Below are 11,035 nucleotides of genomic sequence, written 5' to 3' on the forward strand. Positions count from 1 at the left end.
AAACTTTTTTTTTTAAGATTTATTTGAGAGCGTGCACAAGCGGGGTGTGAGGGTGTGGTGTGGGGTGGTGGTGGAGAGGCAGAGGGAGAAGCAGACTCCCTGCTGAGCAGGGGGCCCTGCCACTGGATCCCAGAACCCCGAGATCAAAATCTGAGCCAAAGGCAGGCACTTAACCAACTGAACCACCCACGCGGCCCTAAAACTCCGTTTTTAAACTTCTTATTGTGTACATTTTAAATTTTTGGTGGGACCTTTGAATTTCCCTCTGAAGAAATGAGGAAAAAATTATTGGGTGTACCATTCCCCTCCCCCACCAGCCCAGTAAGTTCCTGCTGCAATTTCTGTTACCCCTCAATCTTGAAGTAAATAGCAAAAGAGAGGGCATCAAGTGTTAATGTTGAACAATGGCATGGACTGGGCCTCAGGCCTGTCAGGTGGAGCACCCCATGTCTGGACAGTCTCCAGGTGTCATGAAGAGAATTGGAGAGCTTGTTGTTTTACTAGATCCTTGGGTTGGTGGGCCCAGTTGTGGCATCCAGTCTCTCCCTGGTGGCGGGGACTGCTGGGAAGGCTGCCTTCAATTTGTTGAGGAAGTTGCCAGGGGCTGTGATGCCTTCTTCAGGCCTTTGCGCTTGTGGATCTCTGCCACCACCTGGTGGGTTGGCTGGTCTGTGGAAGGGGTCTCCGGGGACAGGATTTGCTCGTGGTGGAACACGCACCGGGGGAGGGCCTTGTTGCCTGTGTAGGACCTCAGGTTGGTAGTGAAGCCAAAGGACTCATTGATTAGCAGGTAAGCCTTCACGACAAAGATGGGGGTGCCCACCACTTGGGACTCCTTCAAAACATGGCCCCATTCAGGACACGTTCCTGTGTAGAACACAGCGTATGCCATCAACCACTTGTTCTAGACACGGGATCTCCACAAGGTAGACAAGCTCCATGAGCCAGGGCTAGGGCATCAGCACATGGGTGTAGAGGCAGTGCCAGGCCGTGGGGTTGACCTGGATGGTGCCCCATGCACACCATGGATGGGGAAGTTCATGCCTCACTTATTCTTTTTGTGCAGGGCCACCTCTGTGTGATGTTCCTGCAAGGTAAGTCCTCCATGGGCTCTAAATAACAGCCCATCCTAAGGATTGTTCTTTGGGTCAACTTCAGGTACAGGTCTTCCTTCTTCTGTGCATGCAGTTGGTGGTATGTATCATGGTGATGATTTTGAAATACATAGGGTTATCTAATCATTATTGCATAGCTGAACTAATGTCCTCACCTTGGGCGGTGAGCTCTTAGGAACATGCAAATGCTTTCATAGATGTGTGGGTCAGACAGTAGTTGTGGTCAATCTGACCCCAAAAATGACTGGAAAAATAAGTTATGGTCCTCCCAGTGATGGAGTGTGATTAGTACTATTTTATAGACAATATTAATTACAATGTCAAAACTGAGAAATTTTGAGGAGTTCATGAAAACATGACTGAGAAGGGACTAGTCTTCCATTGTCTTTCATTCCACATGAAGACTGCATTCTTTGGGGACAAAAATCGCACCATAGCCATTTGTTTCTGCAATGCTTATGTAGTGCCCATTACTTAATATATGGTCATTAGTATTAAAACAAGTTCTGAATCTGTTATAAATTTATATTTCAACTATGGTTAGCCATATGTATTTAGAGGACAAGGAATTACTATTTAATAAGTATTTATCTTTTCCATAAATATTTCTCATTTAGTACCCAAACAATAGAAGTGTTCTTTATTCTTTTTTACAGATTCCAGTCACTTGCATATCCAGTGTCTGGTACAGATAGGTACTTATTAATTTCTGAACTATTAAACTAAAGAACCAAGCAAGAATACACAATCACTTTAATAATAAAAGGATCCCATTTTAATACTTTGTCCAGTAGGGAACCACTCTGACAAATTTTATTAATTATCCAAGATAGAAATGTTTTTAAAAAATCAGTTGACTAGATAAAAAAAAAATCAGTTGACCAGATAGAATTAGAGTTTTTCTTAGGTTATTAGGATAAGAAGCTTTTGAGATTAAATATGGAAAATGTGGTTTTCTGTAAACGGTTATTAGAGATACTCAAATTCTGGTTTTTTTAATTGGCGATGCATAGCAGAATTATCTAGGTGGTTTTTTTTTTTTTTGTTTGTTTGTTTGTTTTATTTTTACCCCCGAATGCATATTGTAGGGCCTTAGCACAAACCAGTTAAGATCTTCAGTGGTGCTTGGTATACAAATCAATGAAATAGAAACCCTTTATGCCATTCATGTTAAGTACCTCTGCCAAATCTCTCTTGTATGAATTCAAACACTTGACCAATAAGTCATGCTAGCTTTACTGACTTTAGTGTGTTTTCACCTTCGTGGTTATAATTCTCCCTGTTCACTGTCTAGATGATACTAAGAAAAAAATTCAGATTTTAATAATTATGAACGTGAGTTTAAGGAGGTCTAGTTGAAGACAGAGGCTAAGGAGGAGCACGAACCACTGAATTCCATGAACAGAAAGGGTGTGGACTTGGAGAAAGATGGTAAGGACATCACAAATATATTTTAATTTGCTGAGAAGTGAGGAAGAACAAGAAAAAGGTCCACATCATGGAAAAAATTTCTGAATAAAGTTGAATGATCTAACATACGATTTTCTTTTTTGTTCTTCATCAAACAGGAAAAAAAATCAAAATATAGGGTAGGCGAGGACTTCATAAATGAGCACAAAGTTTCTCAAAATGGGGGAGACAGTATTTTGGATGACTGAAAAAAGAAAAAAAGGTAGAACAGCCTGAATGAAGCATGAACATTTATGTGCATAAATTGTAATCTAGCGCAGAGTTTAGGGTCAACTACCTAAGCAAAGACTGGGTAAAACCTGGTATAGTGGGAATTCATGTTAAAAAACAAACATCCTGGGGCTTCTGGGTGGCTCAGCCATTAAGCGTCTGCCTTCGGCTCAGGTCACGATCCCGGGGTCCTGGGATCGAGCCCCGCATCGGGCTCCCTGCTTGGCAGGAAGCCTGCTTCTCCCTCTCTCACTCCTCTTGCTTGTGTTCCCTCTCTCACTGTCTCTGTCAAGTAAGTAAAATCTTAAAAAAAAAATCCTACAGTTTACTGAAAGATTAATAAAAATTTACAGTGTGGCATAGTTGTTTTCTGGCCTATGATAGGAATATAGTAGCCTGAACAAATAGAGTAATAGTTCCATTGTCTCAGTTGTATTGAGGTTTATATTTGTTTTCATGCTATTGCTGCACTAATGTAGCAATGCTCAGAGCACCTCCTGGTCAGAAGTGTGTGTCCTAGACCCAGAAGTTCCCCTTTTCAAGCTCCTGAGATATTAGTTACCAGCAAAGCTGTCGTCTTTTCTTCATAGGTCTGACTCCTAGCTTTGTAGGACCCTCCCACAAGCATCTAAATTCTAATAATTCTGTCTTCTTCCTTTGTTCCCCCAGTCATAGGGTAGTACCTGCAGTTACTACCTCTGTGATACCTTCGTGTTTTCTTTGCCTTTTCAGTTTTCTGATTTCTGGGTGATATGTCTGGGTGTGGGTAATTAATCTTTCCAAATATTAAAGGCTTGCGTGTGAAGGAAAATACATAAGATGCGCCTCACATAGTTGGTTTCTTTACATTTCCTTCTGGGAGATTATCTGCCCCTATACTCTACCACTCTGAATAGTCATGTTCTAGATAGAGTACATGACCTAGTTCCATGGCCACAGCTAATTGGCCCAGTATGGGCACTTTACTTAGCAGATTCTAGGCTGATCAATTTGCCTCTGACAAGGTTTGGCATAAAGTGCTCTGCCCAAAGATAGATGAACTGAGCCAAATGGATTCTTTCTTTTATGATTTTGAACCAAGAGTATCAGTTCAAAGCTGGACCAAAAGAAGCATGTGATGCAGTCGAATCGATTAATAGCACAGCATTAGTGGCTCATGAATTCCTGCCACGGAGTTTTTCAGAGACATTTGACCTATGAATCATTCTCTTCTACCCTCAGGAAAAGCATTTCCATAATTAAGACTGGGTTTACTTTGTGAGATGGATAGATCTCTATCATTTGAATGTTCAAACAGAGAACAGGTACCTGTCAGGTTTGTTTTTGAGATTTCCATGAAAGCTTTTCATGTTAGAATATAAGATGTGCATATATTTCTGGGCTCTGCTCTAGACCCATTGAATAAGAATGTTCTAAAAATGGAGTCAAGTTATATACACTAAAAATAGCAAAAACAAGCGCAACTCCCTCCTCCATGTTATGCTGAACTAGTTGGTCTGTAGATCAGTCATATATGGAAAACACCGTAGTATTTGGGCTATCCGTTGTTGAATAATAAACTGCCAGCGCTTAGGGTCTCTCCGTTTTTATATTTCATGACTTTGTGGGTCAGGAATTCGATTGCCCAGGCTTCTGCTGGTCAATTCTGCACTATCTCATATTAACTAGGCCACTTGGTGATATTTACCTGGAAGCTAGTTTCATCTGGAGTATATAGAATGGCTTCACTCATATGCCTCGCATCTCAGCAGGGAAAGCTGAAATTTTTTTTTACTCCATATAGTTTCTGGACTTCTTGTAGTCTTCCCAGCAATGCAGATGAATGTGTTATTGTGGTGGCTCAACATCACATGGTGGCTTGGGGCTCTCAGGCGAGGCAGAAACTGGCAGCCTTCTTAAATAGTAGGCCTGGATCTGGTAAATACCACTTCTATGGTTCTCTATTGGATAAAGCAGGTACAAGCCAGCCCACATTTGAGGGAGGGAAATTAAACCCTATCTCCCAATCAGAGAAAAGTTAAAGACTTTGTGCCCATCTTTAAGCTGTCATGAAGATCTCTTAATTCATTGTAAACTATCTCTTTAAATCCTGAACAGCAGGCATCCGAGAAGGACAATTCTGATGTCTGGGAGCTGCGTGAGAAGACAGGGCATGGCTAGGAACAGGGATGTCTGGCTTGTTCTCTATTACAGAAAGAAGTAAATAATGATGAAGAACATACAAAAAGAGGGAGATTCATTAAAGATAATCTTACCCTAATCAGAGTTTTATTTGAGACTGTTTTTTAATTAGTTTACTGGAATAGGATGGAAAAGAATTTGAGTCTATAGGCTACTTTTGGATTGGAACTGGGTAATATTTGCTGAATTCTTCCTGAAAGTATGCCAGTAAATGTTATCAATCACCAGTAATAGTGATAGTAACTATTACATTAATGAATTCAATTTGTCATTCTCTCAAGTTAGTATGAATATATGCATTCTTTCCACTAAAACAGGTTTTGTCTCAAAACTGAAGAGGGAAGAGAGGAGAAATGTTTAATTAGAATTCCTTTAGATTTTAAAAAGGTATCATAAAACATAATAAGTAGGGTCACTGTTAGAATTTTTCCTGGAAAGCTAGACTGGTATCATTTCTCCTATTGTAACTTAAGTTTTCTGAATTGCCTTTCTTAAAGTTACAGCAACTTATTTTTGAAATATGAAGCATGCTGTGATAAACTTGTTTTCCTCCTTTATTAAATTGTTCCATAAATCGCATTTGTGAGCTGTGACTATGCTGTTGATGTTATTTACACTTGAGAACAGATTAAACATGCTTTTGTTTATATTAATTATGAAACTGAGGCACTTGGGATTACTATTTGGTTTTGTTTTTCTTTTTTATTTCATTTTTCCTCTTGGTAGGGGTTGGTTATTACTTTGCTCCAAGCTGAGTGACTCAGAAATGAAATTGACAAAACAATTCAATATCAAATATGTTGATTTAAATTAACAGCACAAAAGAGTTTCAGTGAAAATGCAATGTCATTTAATGAATTCACATGTGGGACAAACTAATGCTAAAGGTTGCTTTAACAAAGGTACTTAAAGTTCTATTTTGTTGAGCTAAGGCTAGGGAACTAAACTGATTCTATTGATACTCTCCCAAGACAATAAAACAAAAATTCCAAGAGCAAAGGGTTATGCCCTAACTGCCCCCTTACCAACCTCCTCAGGTAAAACAACAAATAAAAAAACTCTCCAGAATATCGTTTCTGCCAATTATTCTGTTGGTGACAGATTGGAAAAGTAATGATCTCTTATTGGAAAGTCCTATATTTCCTCTATGGAAAATAATTACTATGGACACCTTTTGCATATCAGTTTAAATTGTCTGGCCATACTTTCTATTCCAACCACTGCTGTAGCAATCAGTTCTTCACAGGCTTCTAGCATCTTCTTTGTGCAGGTTAACCTGATAGCAGCTTGCCACTTTATCTAAGAGCATCAAGCCTGAACTGAGTGCCTCTACCTTCCTAGTTCTAACCTTCTCTCATACAATACCATGGGAGACCAATGGTAATTCCTTTGTACTCATGCATGTACCACCTAGAAGTGCAGGGGTGCAAAGCAGATGGATAAATGACTCTCTCTCTTCCAGTGGGCAGATGATTCCTAGACACATTTCTTAAGCTTCTCAGATTACTGAGGGATGGAGTAACCAGATTCCCATAGTAGCAAACTATCTCCTGGTATTAGCACTCTTTACTTCCCTGTTTCATTCCTATTATCTGTGGTCATATTCCCAAATAAATTGTTGACACATAAACTTCTGTGTCTTAGATCTGCTTTTTGGGAGAAGGGGGGGGACCAGAACTAAAATGAGCCCTTTCACACTTGTTTCTTCCTTTTAAATTAACAGTAATGTGTTGGAATTTAATTAGGGCATGTTTCCTCAAAATTGAAACCAGGAATATCCCAAGATATGAGACTGTTCAGCACACTGTACCATCCATCTTTATCTTGTTTCAGTTTTCTCTGTTGGTACATCTCTGACCTTTGTTCCATTGGGACATCGACAAGAACTTTTGGACAAACACTGTCTGCTTATGAAGTTAAATTTTAGAAAAGATATTTTGAATTTCAGATGTCTTGAAATTTTCATGAAAATTTTAATTTCACCCCAAACAATAGAAAGGCAAAATCATACCATGTTTTCTCCTCTGTGAAATCCTAAGTATTACATAGAGGGGAAATAAACTTTAATTGAGCCAAAGTTTAAGTTGGAGGTGGCCCAGTTGCCAGCTTTGCAAATGATCACAAATTCCTTCTTAGACCCAACCTTTATTTGTTGAGATTAGATCTGTGTCCTATAATTTCAGTTTTTCTCAAGTGTTACATGAAAGGTATCATTCTAAGATTAAAAATAGTTTTGAGCATATAACTGGAAGAAATGTATATATAGTTCACTGTAATAAAGCTTTTTAGGATCCTAGGCTAAAGTATTTTATGAAGACATAGTGTCACCCTTGTGAAATCTGGGTAGTATAGCATTTTATTTACTCATGTGCAATAACCTATTCATGTTGGTAAATACATTTTATAGGACTTGAAAGGTAGCTTAAGATAACAATACATTTTCTAATTTTATTAAAAAAGATATAAAATAATTTTGAAGTTTAGGGCTAAAAACCAACATTTCAATTACCTAGAACATTTCTGTTTATTGGTTAGACAGATTTCTGGCTGTTTTAGAAACTTAGGATGTTACAGAATCCAGAAAAAAATAGCATAGTTGATAGTTTGCATTTGAAAATAAGTGTCAAAATTATTGGGGACATAAACTGTTTTAGGAACTAGACATTGAGAGAAGTGCTTTAGATGCATTTGTCTCATTTAATCTTCAAAATCATGAGATCAGTGTTATTATTAGTCTTTTAAAGGTAAAAGAGAACTGGAGTTTTAAAGAAGTTAATTTTGATTGAACTTACCCAGCTATTAAGTTGCACAATGGCAATATCCATTTCTTTTCCATTTGCAATTCTGGTGCTCTGAATGGTCACTTCCCCTGAGAAGACCTAAACCTAATGGCCACTCCAAGGAGAAACTGATCATTTAGTTTGCTGGCCAAATGGAAATCAGATTTACTTGGAACAAAAGCCAGGGACTATAAGAGAAAATTCATAGAATGAATGAGAATTATAGGATCTAGAGTTCAAAGAGAACTACAGAAAGAAGAAATGTGGAAGATAAGTGTCTGGTCAATAATAAAAATGATAATGAGAGTGACCATGGCCATAATGATCAGAGGAGGAAAGTCAAATCTGTAACAGGAATAGTTCTACTGAGCAGTAGCAAATGGACCTGTTAACTAGCTTACTGGTTATCAGAGTACAAATTGGTAATGGATGTTAAGTTCCACACGCTGCCCTCTCTTTAAGAAAGCAGAGAATAATATCGTAGGTATTAGGCATATTCCAATGGCTGATATCATTAAAATAGAAAACCTTTATGTAAAACATTAGATACCTTTCAAATATCTGGAAACCTGTATCACAAAAAGCCCTTTTTTTCAGTAATTCTGCTCTTTGGATATCATGATTATTTAAGGTTCCTGACATAGAAAAGATTGGGAGAACTTTGATAAGTATCACACTTCAAGACCTTGTGTATTTCCCATTTATTATCATTTAGTTCTAAGATGAATAGGACTCTGAGAGGTAATTTCACTTTCTATTAAAAAAAAAACTTTCAATGGGAAACTTCATATTTAAACCACAGTAAATGTTGCCTACTATGAAAACTTTATTTTTTTTAATTTGGGAAATGGACCAAGAGATTTCAGGTGATTATTTCAAAGGACAGAATCATAACTGGTTTAGGCAAGAACACTTTACACAATTTTATTATTTCCTTTCATATTTTATCACCAAGCCTATTCCCCGTGCCTTCTTTCTATATATCTTATCGCTCATTTATCTAATGTATGTTCTTTTAGTTTTCTATTCCATACATGTATATCTGTAAAATATGGATAAAACTGTTATATTTAATCTTCATAATAGTGATGCACTCTGAACTTCGTTGTCTCAAAAAGATGTTCCTAAAACTTTAGTTACCATGTATAGATCTAGTGCATTCTTTTTCCTTTTTCTTTTATGAATATAACATGTATTACTTATTAATATCCTCATATTATTTCCTTCCTCCTTATGGATCTCTGTGTTTCTCTGATAGACAACGCAAAGCTTGGATTGCTATGTAATAGATTACGTATATACTGAATTTTACTAAGTATGAACAGGTTTTACTCCAAAATAACTGCATACATTTGCATACCAATGACAAGATTTCACAAATATTCACTAACATACTATTTGATATGCTATTTTTACCTATTTAAGGACGTAAAATACCACATCACCTTAATTTACATTTTTCTTATTAGTGAGTTTGAATATTGCTTTATATAATTACTGTTAGCCACAAATCACCTCTTCACCAGCCAGTGCTTCTGTCTCCTTGACTACCTCCTTTCTTAGCATCTCCTTCAATTGTAAATATTGGTGTGTCAGAAAGCTCAGTATTTGAACATCATCTTAATTTACAAACTCTCTTGATTTTTAAAATCCTCAGTTTAGATGAGGTTACCGTCTATGCCCTGAGCACTTCCAAATATCTACCTTTAGGTAGGACTCCAATGAATATCTTTTTTTTTTTTTTAAAGATTTTATTTATTCGACAGAGATAGAGACAGCCAGCGAGAGAGGGAACACAAGCAGGGGGAGTGGGAGAGGAAGAAGCAGGCTCTCAGCAGAAGGAGCCTGACGTGGGGCTCGATCCCATAACACCGGGATCACACCCTGAGCCGAAGGCAGACGCTTAACCGCTGTGCCACCCAGGCGCCCATCCAATGAATATTTTAAGACATGTCGAAAAGTGAAATTTGATCGTGTTTTCCTATCATTACCTATTAAAAAAATTCCTATTTTTGCCTGAAAGTTATGTATTATATTGAAGACCCATATTATATATTTTTCTCTATCAATATTGTCTCATCCAAAGGAAGTCTTTGATCCTGTGTTGACAGTGTAAGGATCTTAAGGATTGTAACGTCATTTCTTAGTTGCAATGTAAGTTCTTATTTTCAATATAATATTTATTTTCCATTCATTTTTCTTCTTGCAGGAATCTATCTTTTAAAGAGTCTTTCAAAGGTGATACTTATATGATAAAACTGAGAATTTTTCTACTGAAACTTTATTTTATCAATAAATTATACAAGGGGAAAGGTAGAAAAGTATACTCTTCCTTTGAACCCAGGAGGTCAGAAAAACAGTTTGGTACAAACAGAATCTTCTTTACCACAGGACACTATCAAATTGAAGTCTAATATAAAGACTTTTTTAGTTTTGGAAAGAGTTTTGCTTATAATTTTATCAGTTATTTTATCCCCTGCCTGCACTATTTATTTTCTCTTTTGGCTTTCCAACTCTGGATTTTGACACTGCTATTTCTGTTCTCCAACATTCTTGTCCTTTTTTCTCATTTTTTCCCCTCCTCTTATTCTTACGTCTTTTGGGAGAATTCCCTGACCTAATATTCTAGTTAAGTAATGTAATTTTGAATGTATTCATTGAGCTACTCCATTGGATTCTTTATTTCAAAAATCTTTTCTTGCTTGTCCAGTATTTCCATTTTAGAAATATCTGATTATCTTGCTACACGTTGCAAATACGTTCCCTTTTCTGAGTATATATTTTTTGTTTTAAATGTCTGTACTTGTCCCTTCCTTTGAATTCATTTTCCTCCTTTAAAAGTTTTTCTCTGTTGTCTTCTAAAATAGTTTTCATGTTCTTTAACATCTCTTAAAGATTTGCTTACAGAGCAAAATTATTTCCTAGAAAGAAAGGAAACAACAGATGGCCTGGTCTGCCATCTGTTGGGTGGGTTAGAATTACGATACTGGTGAGTTTGGTGCTTATGCTTACCATTCCCTTTTTTCACCTACTAGAGTGTGCTTTCCAAACTTTGCTCTCAAGCACTGCTCTAGTCCTCATGTTGCAACTTCTCTTGTTAGTTTTCTAGTCCTGTGAACGGTGAGGAAGACTCAAGGAGCAGCTTGCTGCTGCAATCCTTGTTTTGGCTCTCTACACCCGTCAGGGCATTTCTGCTACTTGGTGGTTATCCTATACCCTCCAGGTGGAGATTTAGCCTTCCTGCCCTGTAGTATTAACAAGGTGGGCAATGATTGGGGA

The 11,035-nt window shown here is 37.4% G+C and overlaps 1 pseudogene; it reads right to left on the bottom strand.

Annotated features, from left to right (window-relative positions):
• Window positions 1-500: 500 nt before the first annotated feature.
• On the bottom strand, window positions 501-941 carry LOC105236542 (annotated as a pseudogene).
• Window positions 942-11,035: the final 10,094 nt, after the last annotated feature.

Source organism: Ailuropoda melanoleuca, chromosome 7 (assembly GCF_002007445.2).
Source record: "Ailuropoda melanoleuca isolate Jingjing chromosome 7, ASM200744v2, whole genome shotgun sequence".
NCBI classification, from domain to species: domain Eukaryota; kingdom Metazoa; phylum Chordata; class Mammalia; order Carnivora; family Ursidae; genus Ailuropoda; species Ailuropoda melanoleuca.